Source organism: Peromyscus maniculatus, chromosome 9, assembly GCF_049852395.1.
Source record: "Peromyscus maniculatus bairdii isolate BWxNUB_F1_BW_parent chromosome 9, HU_Pman_BW_mat_3.1, whole genome shotgun sequence".
In the NCBI taxonomy this organism is placed as follows: Eukaryota; Metazoa; Chordata; class Mammalia; order Rodentia; family Cricetidae; genus Peromyscus; species Peromyscus maniculatus.
This window is the reverse complement of record NC_134860.1, coordinates 10,006,198-10,024,806: the sequence shown is the minus strand read 5'-3', so window position 1 is coordinate 10,024,806 and position 18,609 is coordinate 10,006,198. Positions and strand designations below refer to the sequence as shown.

At 42.2% G+C, this 18,609-nt stretch overlaps 1 protein-coding gene across 7 annotated transcripts in view; it reads left to right on the top strand.

Moving 5' to 3' along the window:
• The first annotated feature begins 517 nt into the window (after window positions 1-517).
• Window positions 518-18,609, top strand: part of Mapk8 (mitogen-activated protein kinase 8) — a 76,517-nt gene continuing 58,425 nt past the window's right edge. For 2 of the 7 annotated variants that reach the window (XM_076544385.1, XM_076544382.1), the window contains exon 1: window positions 851-991. The gene's annotated coding sequence lies outside the window, so the exon portion shown is untranslated. Of the gene's footprint in view, window positions 702-840; window positions 992-18,609 lie in introns of those variants that run through there. The other 5 variants (XM_076544384.1, XM_076544381.1, XM_076544383.1 and 2 more) reach the window with 5 other exon arrangements.

Sequence of the window (18,609 nt, the reverse complement as noted above, 5' to 3'; positions counted from 1 at the left end):
AGCTAATATTTGCGGCGGGGGGGGGGCACGAGGTCTTGGAGGTAAAAAATCAGGTAATGCAAAGAATCTGTAACAGGAGGGATTGGGGGGAAAAGGAAGTAACTTTTTCCAGGGATCTGGAGAACCTTAACTTGGTGGGTGGTAGGCCTTGGAAACGTCTGTCAAAGTAGGATCCTCTGTGGCTCAGGTGTGTGCACTGGCACGCGTGCCTGACCTTCAAACACTAACGCCCCTCCACGGGCGAGCCGCCCAGCAAGCTTAGGCTAGGACTGGTGTTTCGCCGCCACGCGCCGCCACGTGCCGTCGCGGACCCGCCCCCTGCTGCTCCCGGCCACGCCCCTCACACGCGGCTTTCCCAGGCGCGGCCCCGCGGCCCCGCCCTCAGGCGACCTCCGCGAGTGCCGCCCGCCCTCCAGTGTAGCCACGCCCCCGGCCGCTGGGCCCCGCCTTCGTAATCCGGGCCCCCGGGGCCGCCCCTCCCCCCAGGCCGCTCGCAGGCGCGGGGGCGGGGCCCTGCGCGATGACGTGGGCGGGCGTGCGCGTTGACGACCCGCGTCTCTGTTAGTCAGCGGAGCGGCCGAGGCCGGACGTCGCGGCCGGAACGCGGAGCCGCGAGCAGGGCTGAGTAGCGGCCGCGGCCACCGCGGGACGGCGCCGCTCACCGCTGCGGGCTTCCCGGTCGCCGTTGGCTGCATTGCCGGGTGAGTGCGCGGGCGCCGCGGCCCGGGCGGCCGCTGCCTTTCCCCGGCCGTGACCCCCCTCCCGGGAACGCGCGCGGGGCGGGGGCGGCGCGGGAACAATAGCGCGGGCGGCGGGGGCAGCGGGGGGCGTGGTCCACTCCGCGCGACCTGGCTCCGCCGCTCCGGCCCGCTTCCACGTCGCGCGGGGAGAATGGAGCCGGTGGGCGGCGAGTTCGGAGGTGCTCCCGCGGAGATCGGGCCGACGCGAGCGTGCAGACGTCTCCCGCACCCACGGGCAGCGTGTTTGGACGGTGGGTGGTTTCTTTGTGCGGACGTGAGTGCCGCGACGCCGGGAAGGGCCGGGTGGCCGCGAGCGCGCCGGCCTGCGGGCCGCGCCTTGAGAGGGGCGCCTGGCGCTGACCTTTTGACTTTCCCCCACCGCTGTCTCTTTGTCTTGCGCCTGGGTCCCCAGTCCAGACACGGTAGAACCAAGTCCATTTTAAAGTACCGTAAGGAACACTTTGCATTTCATTCTCGAAAGTTCCCCATACCAGCGGGAATTTAATAACATGTTGACTGCACGGTGTCCAGTAGTTGCTATTTTTACATCTGAAATTAAATGTTCTTTTCAGTAGAATTCTGGTCTGTCAGCCTATTGTGTTTTTGAGATCAGCATCCGCCAAGTACCTTTTGGTCAGTGGGAACATCTGTTTATTTCATTCATTCATTCAGCAACTGTTAGTACTGTATCCAGATGGAGAGGATGTGAAGGCCAAGAGAAAGACCCTTAAGAATAGGGTACTTTGGAATAGAATAGATGTGCCTTTAAATGAGACGGTTATATAAGGGATGTATGTTAAGTAAGGTATTTGGCTCATTTTACTGGAACTTCTAAAGGTGATGTTATGTTAGGAAGAAGAGCTAGATTTGCTTAAATCTACCATCTTCATTTTTAAATTTTACCACCACCACCCCGATTTTTCTGTCCTTGGTAATGCTTACCTCAGTTCTGTTGAGGCTGTTAGACCTGGGAGGTCGGCTACTCCGATCGTGAACATGTTTACTTCTGTGTCTGACGAAAGCAAGCAATCAAAATGGTACTTAGAGGCCTGTCTTGCATCATTTCTCCAGCACCTAGCATAGAAGCCGTTCACGTTGGCTTTCATAAAATTGAAAGTTAAGCTTTAAATTCTCCCCAAAGTTTCAGAAGTGTCACATGTCACTCGGCTGGATCATAAATTAATAGAGGATACTACCTGTTAAGACAACAAGAGGGTTTGGAATCACTGTTTTTGTTTTTATGCTTCACTGCTAGGCCACACCTGAATTTTTTTTTGTATGTAGTTAATAAAGTAGAAGATTGTAGGGGGTGTGTCTGTATGTACATGGATAAAAGTTAAGCAACGATAACTTGAAAGTCAGAGATGCTCCAAACTCTGGAACACTTACAGTCCCTTGTAGATAAGGGGCATTTACTTGGTACTTTGTCGTCAAAGTTAGGTACTTTGTCCACTTGCAATAAGGACTTTGTCCAACCATATGTATGAATGCACCTAGACATAACAGTGGTGTTTCATTAGGAATCTAACACGATTTCATTTGTCTTCTCTAAAAAGGTTACTGACGAGGGTGCATGATGTTTTGGGGGAGGGAGGGTACATGTGCCGCTGTGTGCATGTGGAAGCCAGAGGACAACTCTGTGGAGTTGATTTTCTTCTTACACCTTTATGTGGGTTCTAGACATGGAACCCAGGTTTCCAGGCTTTCAGGGAATGTATCTTCACCCACTGAACCATATTTATCCTATTTGCAACTATTCTCTCTCTCTCTCTCTTTTTTTTTTTTATGATTTCTTTAAGTAGAAAAGTACAACACCCACATGTATTTTACAAATATTTTATTTCTAATAGTTTAAAATTGCTTAACGTTTTTAGAGGCGCTTACTAGAAAGGGCAGGTTTTAACTTGTACTTATCCAACTCACAGAGCATATGGAGCTAAAACTCAAAATGCTGTGAATTTATCCAAGTTTTGGCACATTTCCACTATTTTAAAAAATACTTTTCGATATGAAAGTAGTTCAGGTGAACTTATTTACTGTAAAATAGGAATGAAAAAATAAGAAAATGATTTTATTACTATGAGATACAGGTCTTAAGGCACCAAACTTTTATTGCTTTACCTAGTTAAGTATATGAGGTTCCAGAAGGGACTCTTGAATTAAATCATATGAGTGGCTCACAGTCAGACTCTGCATAGATTCAGTTAGATTTTTCCCCCCTAAATTCTGTTGTTTAAACAACTTTGAGATTTAATTCACATAAAAGAGTGGCCCTTGCAGAGTATATTTTCAGTGGTTTTTAGTCTACTCATATAATTATGCATTGATCACTGCTATACCATTCTGGAGTATAATCATGCCACAAAGAAAACCCCCCTTAAAAAAAAAAGCAGTCTGCTGTTTGGAAGAGAGTGTGTGTTCTGTTAATAAATATGTTCCCTTAATGAGTTTGTAAAGGGTACCCTTTAATTGTCATGGCATATTAGGAACCTGTATACTCCATGCCCCTTTGTACCCTGAGAGAAATTACTTGCAAAGGAAATTGTTGTAAGAGTAAATTGAGCCATATGTGGTGGTACATGCCTGTAATCCCAGGATTTGGGAGGCCAAGGCAAGATGAGTTTGAGGCCAGCCTGGTCTACAAGCTAAAAAATAAATTGTACCAAAATGAATACAATTAGAATCTTAATTATTTGTTTCATGAGTGATGTTATGGAAATGGCCTGGAGAAGATACTAGATGGTTAGTGAAACAGTAATTTGTTGTTAACATCTAGCCATAAACCATTCTAGTGGTGATTGAGGGGCTACCGAATAGAAGCCAGTTTCTTGTTGCTTTGCTTTGCCTGTCACTTGACAAATTTGAGTCATCTCCATACTCAAGATGCTTAACTGTGGGTGTAGAAGTATAATGTCTGACATTAAGGTGCCCGTTCTCTAGAAGACTAAGTCAGTGGTATTGATTCATGTAGGGCAAGGAAGTCAAAACCTTGGAGCTTTACATAGGACTCACTTGCCTGTTTGAAATGTGATGCTTGTCCCAGACCCTGTCACACCTGAATATCCAGGAACTGTGTATTCTTACCCTAATGCATCTCTCCTGAGCTTGGGCTTTAGGAAAGAGTCAGGATTCAGAATTTACTAAAAGGTGACAGGAGTACTGAAATGAGTCATCCTGTAGGTGGGAATAAAACAGTCCAGGAATCATACCCATGTTTCCTTGGTACTTTGTCATCAGCATGGAGCCTGCTGCAAAGTTGTTCATTGGAGTCCTTCTTGAGTGAGTGGAAAACTCCAGCAAGAAAAGTAAGAACCAGAGAACTTGTTAATTTGTCTCTAGTATTTAGTGGACAGCTGTTTGAGCCATGCCCTGAAGCACCGCCCCAGTGAGGCAGCTGTAGCTGGTACACCTGCCTATGACCTTGAGGTACCTGCCCCTGGGGCGGGGGCCACAGAGGACCCTTAAGACAAGGGATGCATGTATGCTCTTTTTCTTCTTGACTACCTCGAGGCTTTGAATGCTGGGATCTTGGACCAAGCCGTTCAGCATGGGACATAGCTCAGCTTTCCCGAACCCTACGATAAATCTTCTGTTTGTGAGTTTACCCCCAAATAAATTCCTTTGATCATTAAATAGACTCCATGGATTAATTCCAATACTAGTATCAGACTTACACAATGAGAATGGGAAATTCTGTTTGTTTCGTAGCACCATGCCTTTTGGTGAAATACTCTCCAAAACTGTGGAAGATGTGGAAATGGAGAGCTCACTAACCTGAAGAAGCTTATGGTTCAAAGACGGGATTTAAGGCTCCTTTAAAGGTTATGTGAAAAGCCTCCGCCTACCAAAGCCTGCTGCAAAACTCTGAACAGGCCAAATTTCACTGAAATGTACTTTTTAGAATTTGTGTGTGTGAGACCTTTGAGAAAATTTGTGCCTTTTCTGTATATTGTGAGTTATATAACAACTAGAGCAGATACCTGTGTCTCCTGTTATACATTCAGAGATTTTCAGATTTGGTTAAAATTTGCTAATTCTTTAAAAAGTTGAGTAATCAAAACCTAGGAAATAGCCAGCATGACTTTAGGACCATCTCTGAGTCACAATCCATATTCCAAATTTAACTTAATTCTGTGGCATAGCTAGTTCAGGTTATAGAGCATATCTGAGTCTGTTTTATTAGCCATTAGATGAAAAGAATAATATGATACACATCTCACAGGGTCCTGAGGTATGAATTAGGTGGTATAGGAGACTGCTTTGATCCTTGAGTGGTAGATAAAGCATTCAGGAAGTTTTAGAATTACCATTTTTTTTAACTTAATGAATGCAAAATGTCAAGGAAATTTAAAATAATTTTGCTTCAGAATCAGTATTCAGATTCTCTAGATATTAGTTGTTTCTGTCTGCATCTCTAGAGGATTTGTTAAAGTTTGAAAATCTCAACTAATCTGAATTGACTGGGATTATTTGTGTTAACATTTCGACCAGTAATCCTCTTTGCCTTAAAATTTGGAATCATTCCAAAAACAAATAATCTCTAATACAATGTCATGTTGCCTTTTTTTTTTTTTAAAGCCATTTCCCACAACAGAGTATTCCCTACACTCTCTTAGATTTATTTTGGCAAATATCTATGAAGTAGGAATCTAGGAGCTGAGAATAATTCTAATCATGTAACACATTTGAAGAAAATGGAATGCTGTCCCATCTTTCATGTTTAGTCTTGCTGAGGCTTTTGTCTTGAAGAATCCAAATTTATCAGAGACCTCGTAACCACACAGTTATTAGAGTTACTATTTTTCTGTACATCTTTCTGGGGATATAATAAGTGGTATATCAAATTTCTTGTTCCTTCTTAGGGATAGCAGCTATGAAGACACTGATGTTACACAAGCCAAATTTATTGAAAACCCACTCTATGCCACTTTAGGTAGTAAGTGATTTGAGAGCCTGACATGTACTGAAGTAAAGTTGATCTCCCTTCTATGGTCTGACTATAACTTCATAGGGGACATGGACAAACATGCGTGTCCTAACACACTGAAGCAATATTGTTGGCCATTTCATTAGGAATTTCTTGAGCCTTTGAGACATTTTGAAATAGCCAACCCTAACATGACTTAGCCCACTTTTAAAAAATATTGCTCACTTAATAAAGTGCAGAAAATAAAGTATCTTTCCTAATGTTTGGTTATAGTTGAAAGTGTACAGAAGAATCAAAATCATAAAAGGCAGACCTCACTGCATTTGTTTCAAAAGGAGTGTTGAAGTAAGTTTATGAGAGAAGATGTTGCTCTTCCTGGAGTCCTCCAGCTTGTACTGAAGCTCTGAAGGCAAGACTTGATCTGTGCTGGGAGCACTTTTAAAAAATGAGTCTCCAGGATTGAGAAGCTTTCTAATGTTCAGAGGATCCAGCCTGCCAGCCACCATATTGCTAAGAACAGCCCCACACAGCTGCCTTGCTTGGGACGGGGCATCAAAAACCTTAAGGACTTAGAATTTCCTAAAGGCTCTTAGTGAAGGAGGGACTCTTGGGAGGGTGAGTCCCTTCCTGAGAAGTTATCTGAGTCAGCTGAAGGTGAGATAGAAGAGGGGAAGGCTACTGCTGCAATCACTAGAGAAAGGCTCTCTGCAGCCACAACCAGTCCCAAAGCAGTCTGGCTTCGGTACGCTGAGAATTGATTTACATTTCATTTCTATTTGGACAGAGTACTACAGTGACTTTAATGAGCATTTCAAAGACTTAAAAAGTGATACACTGTTAAACTTCTCACTGTGTCAGCCATTCAGTTCCTCCATTTGGAAACTCTTCTCTGGATCCTTCCAAAGGTGATTTATATACAAGTAAATGTAGATCTCTTGTCCAAAACCCTAGATCTGTTTTAGAATTAAGGCTTCTTCTGTAAGGTGAATTGCAGAAAAATGATACAGTCTGTCTACCACTTTGTGCAGATCCTGATAGGTAATGGGAATGATTGGTGTATCCAACCTTTTGACAATGACCACAACACCTTGTTACCTACAGGGCTCACATTTGAGAACTAGGCATTGTAGTTATCCTCCAAAAAAGCAACAGCAGCAGCAACTCAATGTTTTAAGAAAGCTTATTATTTGGTATTGAGCCACACGAAAGCTCCTGGGTCACAGGTTGAACATAGCATGCATGCAGTCAAACACACTGATAAGCATAGATACTACAGTCATTGGCAAAAATGAAGATTACAAAGTCTCTTGCCAGTTCTTGTCAGATTTTGCCACTGTATTTTAAGAAACTTTTTGCTTTTCCCTGGATTTTGATCTTTCCAGGATGAGAATCATATTGAATACCCACTGTCCCTCTTCCTTTTGTATCTAAGTAGTGCAGATTTGCTATTCTTATTCTTTTCATTGTTTTTTATTCTCCCTTAATCGAGCTTATAGATTATTTCATATCACTGTGTAAATAACATTTTTTTAAAGTAGCTTTGTAGTATTCCTTGGGTCTAATCTGTTTGGCCTCCTATTATAAAATGCCATATACAGGGTAGATTAAGCAACAGAAATAATTACATTTCTCACACTGACCAGTTGGTTCCCTTGGTGAGGGCCATCTTTCTTCTCCCTGCATTTTCACATAGCCAGAGAGTGCTTTGGTCTCTTCCTCTTCTGAGGACACTAATTTACTCTTAGGAGCTCATCTAGCATTACTTCCCACTGGTCGTCTCCAAACACTGTCACTTTGGAGGTTATGCATTTGGGGGTGGGCACAAACATCAAGTGCTTAATTTCATCATGAAGGTGTGCCATTTGCCCAGGTGTGTTGGCACATGCTTTAATCCACATGCTTCAGGTTGTATCTCTTGAGTTCAAGGCCAGCCTGGTCTACATAGTGAGCCCTAGGGTTACATACTGAGACCCTATCTTTAAAAAAGGAAGGAGTGCTATTTAATTAACTTGCTCTTTTTTGGTGTGCAGTTGGGCTGCTTTTGTCCAAGTAGATTATCTTGTGCACACATCACTTCACATTATGTAGAAATGTGTAGGATAAACTTGTAGAGGTAAAAGTGGTAGCTCAGAGTGTTTGTGCATTTGTAGTTTTGATATTTGTCACTAAAGTTGTCCAGTTTCATGTTAGACCAGTAAGGGCAACTGCTAATTTCTTCATTGCCCTTAGGAATGAGATTAAGCATCATGGAAGGGCTATTTATATTTTCTTTCTTGGGAGCTGACCTTGTCCTCCATTTGTTGCTTATTTCCTTAGATTTGCAGAATTTATTTTTTTTTTTCTCTAGAGAAATAGCTCTGGGCTGGTTATTGGAAATATATTTTCCACATTTGCTGTCTGCCTTTTCAGGGTATGATTTTATACATGTGTCCAACCATATTTTTTAACCAGATAATCATCCAGTTGCCTCAGCATTATCTAATAATTTTTTTGTCTTACTGATTTAAACTGTCACTTTTATTATTTACTGAATTTCCACATGTGCTTGGGCCATTAATATTCCCTTGACCTCTCTATGCATTTGGAAACCAAGTCATTCTGTTTTAATTGCTATAGTTTATAGAGTGCTTTCTGTTGGATCTAATGCTCTTTCATTAATTTTCTTAGATACTTTTCTTTTTCTGGCTTCTGGCCTGTTTGTGCATATGAATTTTTAAAGTATTTTATCTTTATTTTAAATTATGTGTATATATGTGGAGAGGGATTGGGTTTGTGCGTGGTGGGGTGTATGTGTGCTCATGAGGTCAAAAGAGGGTGGGAGCGCCCGTAGAGCTGGCATTACAGACAGTTGTGAGCTGCCCAGTTGTACACACTTTTAACCACTGAGTCATTTCTCTAGCTTGTGTGAACTTTGATAATCTGCCAGGTGTGGTTTCTGTCCCTCCTCTGCCAATCATGTTGCCATTTCTGTTGAGGTCATTTTATTTATTTTATTGGGATAACATTTACATACACATTATATATGCATAGCCCAATAAACAAGCAATGACTCTGAGGTTTCTGGTCTCATCCTTGATTGAAGATACTTGGCTGAACTCCAGAAGAATTACATTGTTTGTCTGTATGTATACATTTGGGGAACCAAAATGATAGAGAACAATTCCAATCCTGAGAGAGTTTTCACACTGGTTGACATTTTCTTCACCCACTCCCAGATATGCCTGAATTCAATTACATACATTCAATTTGCCATGAAGTTTTGATTTTTGTATTTATGAGAGAAATGCCAACGGCATGATGCCATAGAAAATTTTTACTACTTGTTTAAGTCTCTTTAGTGATCCTTAATAGCATTTTAAAGTTTTTTTTTTTCAGATTTATTTATTTACATATGTGTATGAGTATTTTTCCTGCCTGTGAGCCTATGCACCACATGCCTGCATTGACAAAAGAGGGCATTGTATCCCCTGGAACTGGAGTTACTGACTGTTGTGAGCCACCATGTGGGTGCTGAGAACCAAATAAGTTCTGTGGAAGAGCAGCAAGTGACGGTAACCTCTGAGGCATCTCTCCAGCCCCAGGTTTTTTGTAATTTTTTTTTGTTTAAAATTTTCTTCTGTTTTTCTTGCCATATGTTAAATGGGGATATTAGCGGTCTTTGATGGTGAGCACAGGTTTAGTAACAAGCTTTGTTGTTTCCTATTTAATCACATATATCGACTGCTATGTGTATAGCACCTAGAGATAATTTTTTTAAATGTAGCTTAGTCTTCTATCAGAAGCATGCAGTCAATTTAGAGATTAAGATCTACATATGTGATAAGGAGTGAGTGTTCCTGGGAAGGTATTATGCTTAGAAAAGTGAATTTGACAAAAATAAACATGTCAGAAAAGCATGGGTGAAGTAAAGAGAATAAGTTTGATTTGACTCTGAGGTTTCTGGTCTCATCCTTGATTGAAGATACTTGGCTGAACTCCAGAAGAATTACATTGTTTGCTGACCATCCTACCTGGCCCTGGCCCTTAGAAACTGAAGTAGCTTACTACTGAAGAACCCACACATTGTTGAGTAAGCCATGTGGGGATAACTCAGAGAAAATGGGATTCCCAGAGTAAGCTAGTGATACAAATAGTTGATACTGACACAGGCTCACCCTGTTACAAGGACTGTTCTAGTGCTTACCTATGTACATTGTTTCAAGCATCCCTTGATGACCTGAAGCATGCTAACCCACTTTACAGATGAGGAAACAGGTTACAGAGATTACTGGGAAGTTGTTGGTGATCTCTATGAACAGTTTATTTAAACAAGAAAGAAGCTAAATTAAAGTAGATTAAATGGTGAAGTGGTTTTTTTTGTTGTTGTTGTTTGTTTTTTTTTTTTTTTATTTTTAGAGTAAGAAAAAAGCAAATTCATACACAGTGGATGCAGATATTTAAAGGAGGAAACTGTGGGGTGCAAAAAGTGAGTGAAAACGAGCATGTTCAGAAAAGGGCATAGTTTGGCCCTTGTCAGAGGATTGGTGCTTTCTACCAGATGAGGGAATCGAATCAGTTTGTGCTCTTCAAAGGAACCTTGGTGTTCAAAGGTGAAGACATGCCTCTGACTCTGATCTCTGTGGTTTTTGTCTTTTCAATGAAGTAGGTCATTCAGGCAAGCAGAAGAACATGTGAGGGTAGGGGGTTTGAAGCACTTTGCCAGGTGATATTGATTGTTCATTTAAGGTTTGAAATCTTGAATTTAAGACTATTAACCTGGTTTGTGACCTTGTCCCAACTCCCAAATACCACATTATTTAACTGATTGTAAAGAAGTACAGGTAAGACATTCAGATTTATTCAGGATGAGGCTTTGCCATGTTTAACACAATTCTTATGAACATCAAAACCAGTAAAAAGAGATGACTCAGTGGCTCTTGCAGAAGACCCAGGTTATATTCCCAGGACCCACATGATGTGGTTCACACCTGTCTGTAAACTCCAGTTCCAGGAGATCAGATTTGGGGGTGGGGGGCATGAAATATGCATGTGGTGTACCTACAGGCAAGCAAAGACCGATATACAAAGAAATAAACAAATCTCTAATTAATATTAGTTAATTTTTTTGAGACTGGATCTTTACTATGTGTCCTTGGCTGGCCTAGAACTCAGTTTGTATACTGTGCTTGCCTTAAACTCAGAGGTCCATTGTAACATGATTGTTTAAAGGTCTTATTAATAAACAAACAAATAAAAAACCTGAAGCCAGATACTGGGGTTAAAGCTGAAAGATCAGAGAAACAGAACCAGCCACAGCCAACCTCACCTGGATGACAACTTAGCTGATCCTGTTTCCATGAATCCTCAGACTGAAAGCCTCTGAGTCCTCACCCCTGAGGGTCTCAGTTGAACTGCACTTAGTTCCTGTCTCCTCATGCCTTGTATACCGTTCTCTATCCAGCCATGCCACTTCTTGGGATTAAAGGCATGTGTGCTTTCCAAGCAAAGGCATGAGGTTTCAAGTGCTGGGATTAAAGGTGTGTGCCACCACTGCCTGATTCTGTTCCCAGTGTGGCCTTGAACTCTCAGAGATGCAGACGGATCTCTGACTCCCAAGTGATAGGATTAAGGGTGTGTGCCATCACTGTCTGGCCTCTACTAGTCTAGTGGCTGGCTCTATCCTCTGATCCCCAGATAAGTTTATTAGGGTACACAATATATCACTACAGTCCATCCTCCTGTCTGCTCCTCCCTCTAGAGTGCTGTGATTAAAGGCCATCACCACCACGCTTAGCTAAATAAATCTTTAAAATAAAATAGTAGGAGGTATAGACAGATGGGTAGAGAGATAAGAATTTCCTAGTGGGAGGTTTGGCAGGTCTGCAGTCTGTGGCATAAATGGTAGGAGTCCAGTGGTTCTCTACCTTCCTAATGCTGAGGCCCTTTAATACAGTCTCCCCATGTTGTGGTGACCCCCAACCATAAAATTATTTTCATTGCTACTTCATAACTGCCACTTTGCTACTGTTATGAATCATAAATATCAGTGTTTTCTGATAGTCTTAGGCTACCCCTGTGAAAGGGTCGTTTGAACCCCGTTGGAGTTGAGACCCACAGGTTGAGAACTTCTGCTTTAGACTGGTTTATACTTTTTTTTAAACATAATTTTTTATTGACTCTTTGGGAATTTCACATCATGCACTCAAATCCCACTCATTTCCCAGTCCCTCCATATCCATCCTTCATCCTTGTGGCATCCTCCACCTGCAAAGAAAACAACAGCAGAAAAAAATTAACACAAAAATATTTCACTCCTCTGTCTTTCCCACCTCTCCATCACCTCTTCATTCATCTTAGTGGCATTGAAAGCTTCTGAATATCATTCAGTATACCCTTTTGTCCAAACAGTTTTACTTGCAAATGTTCATTGTGTAATGTACTGTTGGTCAGGTTCAAGACCTCTGGCTTCTAGTACATCATCAATACTGGACACTCACTGAATCTCCTCTCAGGTATCCTGCTGTTGCCTCAAGTCATGGAGGTCCTGCAGCTCTGGTTCCATAGGACCAGTCACTTCATGCTCTCCAGCAGGTCATAGATGGGGTAGATGTTGGGGTGAGCCAACTGAAAGGACTGGATGTGGGCCTGGGTGGTAGCTGAATGGTCAGTCAGGGCCTCTGCTGGAACTGCCCCACCTCAGGCAAGGAGCAGAGCCAACTCTTCTGCACCTTTACCTTTAGGGTCAGCGCTGCTGTGCCAATGGTGAGGAGTGGGGCCAAATACTCCCATGGCCAGTGAAGGGCAGGGCCCACTCAGCACAGGCCCCTCCCACCCCAATTTCAACACATGTTGTTCATGGTAGTAACATGGGCCACAGACATCAACACAGACTCTGGCTATGGTAGGCCCACCAACCCAGACATGGCCCTTGGCAACAGCATGGGCCCAGATATCACCATGGCTACGGGTGGCAGTGCAGGCTACAGATACGCATGGCCCGGGTGACAGCATGACCCTCTGACACCAACATGGCCACAGGTGGCACCTGATGTGTACTCTTGAGGCAGAATTTCATCTTTCTTTAGCCAGTTGGAGGCCTGCCCATATTATCAAGAATAATTTCCTATGCTTCAAGTCTTCTGACTATAGATACTAACATCTATAAAATATCTTCGTAATAACGCCTAGATTTGTGTTCAGTTAAATAACTTGGTACAACACCTAGCAAAAGTTGACACAAAACTGATTATCACACCATCTTAGTACAAGAGAAGGAACAAGGAAATAAGGCCTTTAAAAAGGTATGCTGAGAGGCGTACCAGAGAATCATGGAATCTGACATGAATGAGAGGAAGTTAAGTGAACATGTGCGTAACAGAAGTCATAGTGAGACTTTCTGAGTGAGAATGCTGAGAATTTCTGTTAGTATTTGGGAGGGGGCAGGGAGGGAGATTTCACTAGGGTATCAGTTACTGGCATCAATAATGCCCAAGATGATCCTGGGTGTGGTCTACTGAGGTGGGAATGAGAAATAAATTTGTGGAATTCAGGAAGAAATTGAGTTAAAGAGAGTGGGCCTGGGAGTATATAGTGTTGGAAGCTTGCCTAGCACGTGCAAAACCCTGAATTCCATCTCTAGCACCATATATGTGTATATATACATACACAGGTCAGCCTGGATGTATGACATCAGCAAGTGGTGATAGGAATAAAGAAACATATCACAGTTCATGAGCCATTTTATTTTATTTATTTTATTTTTTATTTTTTTATCTTTTGGGGGCGTGCTCCACCCAGCTCACAAATTATACAGAAGCTTATTCTTAATTATAAATGCCTGGCCTTAGCTTGGCTTGTTTCTTACCAGCTTTTCTTTTTTCTTTTTGGTTTTTCAAGACGGTTTCTATGTGTAGCTTTGCACCTTTCCTGGAACGCACTCAGTAGCCCAGGCTGGTCTCAAACTCCCAGAGATCTGCCTGTTTCCGCCTCCTGAGTCCTGGGATTAAAGGCGTGCGCCACCACCGCCCAGCTTGCCAGCTTTTCTTAACTTATCTCATCTACCTTTTGCCTCTTTGCATTTCCCATTCTCTACTTCTGAAAATCTTACTCTTATTCTTTGGCTTGCTGTGTAGCTGGGTGGCTGGCCCCTGGAGTCCTCCCCCTTCCTCTCTCCTTCCTTCCTTCTTCTCTGACTACTTCTTTTTCCTCCCAGATTTCTCCTTCTATATATTCTCTCTACCTGCCTACCTCATCTATCCTTCTCCTGCCTTGCTGTTAGCCGTTCAGTTCTTTATTAGACTATCAGGTGTTTTAGACAAGCACAGTAACACAGAGCTAAACAAATGCAATGTAAACAAAAGTAATACATCTTAAAATAATATTCTATAACACCATTTGCCTAAGGTTTTTGTTGAGTGAAGGGAGACAGATGACAGCAGGGACATACTATGGATGTAGTATATTAGTGTGCTTATTACAAATTAGGAATTTTGGAAGACAAGGGATAAGGAAGTGGGTAAAATAAAAAGATTTATAGAGCACTATGGCAGTGTGAATTAAGAACTGGGGTATCAGGAGTGTGAGATGTGATGGATCAATCTCATGATAGGAGACAGTGGTATTAGTTCTAGTGCTCTAGGACTCTCTAGAGTCTTAGCTGGGGTCATCCTTGTGGATTCCTGGGAGTTTCCCTGGCACCTGATTTCTCCCTAACCCTGTAATGGCCCCCTCTATCAATCTCTTTCATTGCTCCCTTTCTTTTGATCCCTAGCCCAGCTTGGCCATCCCCTCCCCTCTACCTCCCCCAGTTTACCCAGGATATCTCATCTATTTCCCTTTCCCACAACAATCCATGTGTCCTGCTCAGGGTCCTCCTTGTTACCTAGCTTCCCTGGGGTTGTGGATTGTTGCCTGGTTATCCTTTGCTTTATATCTAATATCCACTTATAAGTGAGTATATACCATTTTTGTCTTTCTGGGTCTGGGTTACCTCACTTAGAATGATTTTTTTTTTCCATCCATGTGCCTGAAAATTTCATGATCCCATTGTATAAATGTACCACATTTTCTTTATTTGTTCTTCGGTTGAGGGCCATCTAGGTTGTTTCCAGGTTCTGGCTATTACAAATAATACTGCTGTGAACATAGTTGAGCAAGTGTCTTTGTGGTATGATTGAGCATCCTTTGAGTATATGCCCAAGAGTGGTATCACTGAGTCTTGAGGTAGATTGATTACCAATTTTCTGAGAAATTGCCATACTAGTTTCCAAAGTGGCTGTACAAGTTTGCATTCCCACCAGCAATGGAGGAGTGTTCTCCTTACTGCCCATTCTCTCCAACATAAGCTGTCATCAGTGTTTTGGATCTTAGCCATTCTGACAGGTGTAAGATGATGTCTCAGAGTCGTTTTGATTTGCATTTCCCTGATGACTAAGGATGTTGAGCAATTCCTTAAATGTCTTCCAGCCATTTGAGATTCTTTTGTTGAGAATTCTCTGTTTAGATCTGTACCCCATTTTTTAATTGGATTATTTGGTATTTTGATGTCTAGTTTCTTGAGTTCATTATTTTGGAGATCAGCTGGGTATAGTAGTCTGGGCTGGCATCCGTGGTCTTTTAGTATCTGCAGAACTTCTATCCAAGACCTTCTGACTTTCAGAGTTTCCATTGAGAAGTCAGGTATAATTCTGATAGGTCTGCCTTTATATGTTACTTGACCTTTTTCCTTTGATGCTCTTAATATTCTTTTCTTTATTCTGTATGTGTTGTTGTTAGTATTTTGGCTCTTTTTAGGGGGCCTGCCACCCAGCTCCCAAATAAAACACACAAGGAGGCTTATTCTTAATTATGAATGCCCGGCCTTAGCTTGGCTTCGTTTCTTGCCAGCTTCCCTTAACTTATCATGTCTACCTTTTGCCTCTGGGCTTTTCCTGTTCTCTCACTTCTGTAAATCTTACTCTTACTCTGTGACTTGCTGTGTACTGGATGGCTGGCCCCTGGAGTTGTCCTCCCAGATTTCTCCCTCTATATATTCTCTCTGCCTGCCAACCCCACCTATCCTTTCTCCAGCCTTACTATTGGCCATTCAGCTTTTTATTAGACCATCAGGTATTTTAGACAGGCACAGCAACACAGCCTCACAGAGTTAAACAAGTGCAGCATAAACAAAAGTAACACATCTTAAAATAATATTCTATTACATGTATGTTTAGAGTTTTGATTGTTATGTGTTGAGGGGGCTTTATTTTTTATTTTAATTAATTAATTAATTAATTTCTTTCTTTATTTATTTATTTGATCCAATCTATTTGGTGTTCTGTAAGCTTCTTATATCTTCATAGGCATGTCCTTGAGGTTGGGAAAGTTTTCTTCTATGATTTTGTTGAATATTTTTTTGGGCCTTTGAGCTGGAATTATTATTCTTCTATCCCTGTTATTCTTAGGTTTGGTCTTTTCATGGTGTCCCAGATTTCCTTGATGTTTTGTGTTAAGAATTTGTTGGATTTAACACTTTCTTTGATGAATCTATTTCTTCTATCATATCTTCAGTGCCTCCGAATCTCTCTTCCATCTCTTGTATTCTGTTGGTTATGCTTACAACTGTAGTTCCTGTTCATTTTCCCAGATTTTCCATTTCCAAAATTCTCTGTTTGTGTTTTCTTTATTGCCTCTATTTCAGTTTTCTAGTCTTTAACTGTTTCCTTCACCTGTTTGTTTTTTCTTGGCTTTTTCTTTAAGGGATTTATTGATTTTTTTTCCAATTTTTTGTTTGTCTTTTCCTTGATTTCTTTAAGGGAATTTTTCATTTTTTCTTTAAGGGCCTCTATCATCTTCATAAACTTATTTTTAAGGCCATTTTCTTCTGCCTCATCTGCCCTGGGATGTTCTGGTCTTGCTGCTGGCAGAATCGTTAGGTTCTGGTGGTGCCATATTGCTCCTTATGTTGTTGAATGTATTCTTAGACTGCCGTTTACCCATCTGGGTTTGGGATAATTATAGGAACAGGTGTTGCTTCTTGTGATGTCTGTGTTGGATGGGTCTTTTGTTCTTTTGCTGTGTGTTTTCTTTATTGTCTTTTGGCCTCAATGGCCAAGGGTTCTGGTCATTGGCTGTTTGTCAGGTCGTGTAGGGTTATCTCAGCTGAGGTTTGTGGTGGATTGAGTGTCTAGATCCAGTATATCGTCCAGTTCTTCTGGCTGGTGTGAGCTTTACTTGTGCCTGTAGGGGTCTGTTTTTCCAACTGATGTGGGTGGCACTTGTGCCTATAGGGTCTGCTGATGTTGCTGGAGAGGGCTGTTCACGAGGAGGCTGCTCTTCTTCCAATTGGTGCAGGTGGTGCTTGTGCCTCTAGGGAATGCTGATGTTGGGGGCAGGCTTGGCCAAGGGGAAGATGATGAGTTCGGTGGGTTTGGGGGTCAGAGTGGGTCTTGTAGGTTACAGTGTCCAGTGGGTGGTGGCGGTGGTGGTGTGCAGCCTGCACACAGGACTCTTACCTGCTGGCCTGCTACTGGGGCTGAGATGGGAGGGGAAGGAGCATGGGATGTGCCTTGTGGCTTAGGGGCTAGAGATTGGGGCAGTTTAGCAGGGAGACCAGTCACTCACCTCTCTTGGTTCACTTTCTTCAATAGATACAGCTCTGTTTGGGTGACTGATTCTTTTTCTTTTGTGTTTATGCTTGTGTTTAGGTTATGTTTGTAAGAGCTTTGGTGGGTTGTTTCTTTCACAGAAGTGGTTTGTTCATCTCACATCACCAGTGTGTGTGTTCACAGTAGTTCATTAGTATTCTTTTGTCATTCTTACTTTTTTTTGAGACAGGGTTTCCCTGTGTAGCTTTTGGAGCCTCTCCTGGAACTCACTCTGTAGCCCAGGCTGGCCTCAAACTCTCAGAGATCTGCCTACCTCTGCCTCTCCAGTGCTGGGATTAAAGGCGTGTGCCTTTATATTAGTATTCTGTTCACTGTTCTCCTTCCTTCTCTCATCTCTGCTTTTTACCCTTCCTTACTGGTGCTGGAAATCTAATCCAGGGCCTCACACATCCCAGGCAAGTAGTCTGCATCCCCATTTGTTTTTGTTTTTGTTTTTGTTTTTTTTTAAATATTGAGACAATCTCCCTAAGTGGACCAACTGGCTTTGAAATTACTCTGTAGCTCTTGCAGGCCTCGAAGTAATCCTCTTGCCTCAGCCTCCTTAGTAGCTGCAGTTACAGGCCTACACTGCAAGGCTCAGCTATTGCTGCTATCTCCTTCTCCCTCTTACTTCCCTTCTGACTTTTTTCTCCAGAACAACTCTTTTCCTCTTCATTCCTGCCTAAAGATATATCTGTTATATTTACATTTTCAGATAGCCAGCTTTTGTTTTTTGTTGGTTTCATGTATTTCCCTGATTCCAATTCCATCGATTTCTACCCTGTTTTTCTTGTAGTACCTGCTTTAGGTGGTATTATTAATTTTTATGTACCAAATGTTCCATGTTTGTGTTCAGTGGGAATTTCTTGAGGTGGCGTCTTTGTCATTTTGACCAGGTAAGACTCTTTCCTTGCTTGCTGGCAGAGTGTGTGTTTCACTTGTATTTATCATGCCTTAACCTGAGACACTCTCTTTAGGAAGTTGTCTTCAGACTTAATTTTACATGATTGTCTATTTCTGTAGTTGGAAGTTTTCCTGTGTCCCGCCCAGTCTGCAGCCACTCAGACCCAAATAAACACACAGAGGTTTATATTAATTACAAACTGTATGGCCATTAGCTCAGGCTTATTAATGACTAGCCCTTACACTTGAATTAACCCATAATTCTTATCTATGTTTAGCCATGTGCGTTGGTACCTTTTCTCATTTCTGCCTTGTCATCTTGCCTCCTCTGTGTCTGGCTGGCGACTCCTGACTTAGCCTTCCTCTTCCCAGAATCCTCCTTGTCTGCTTATCCCATCTATACTTCCTGTCTGGCTGCTGGCCAATCAGCATTTTA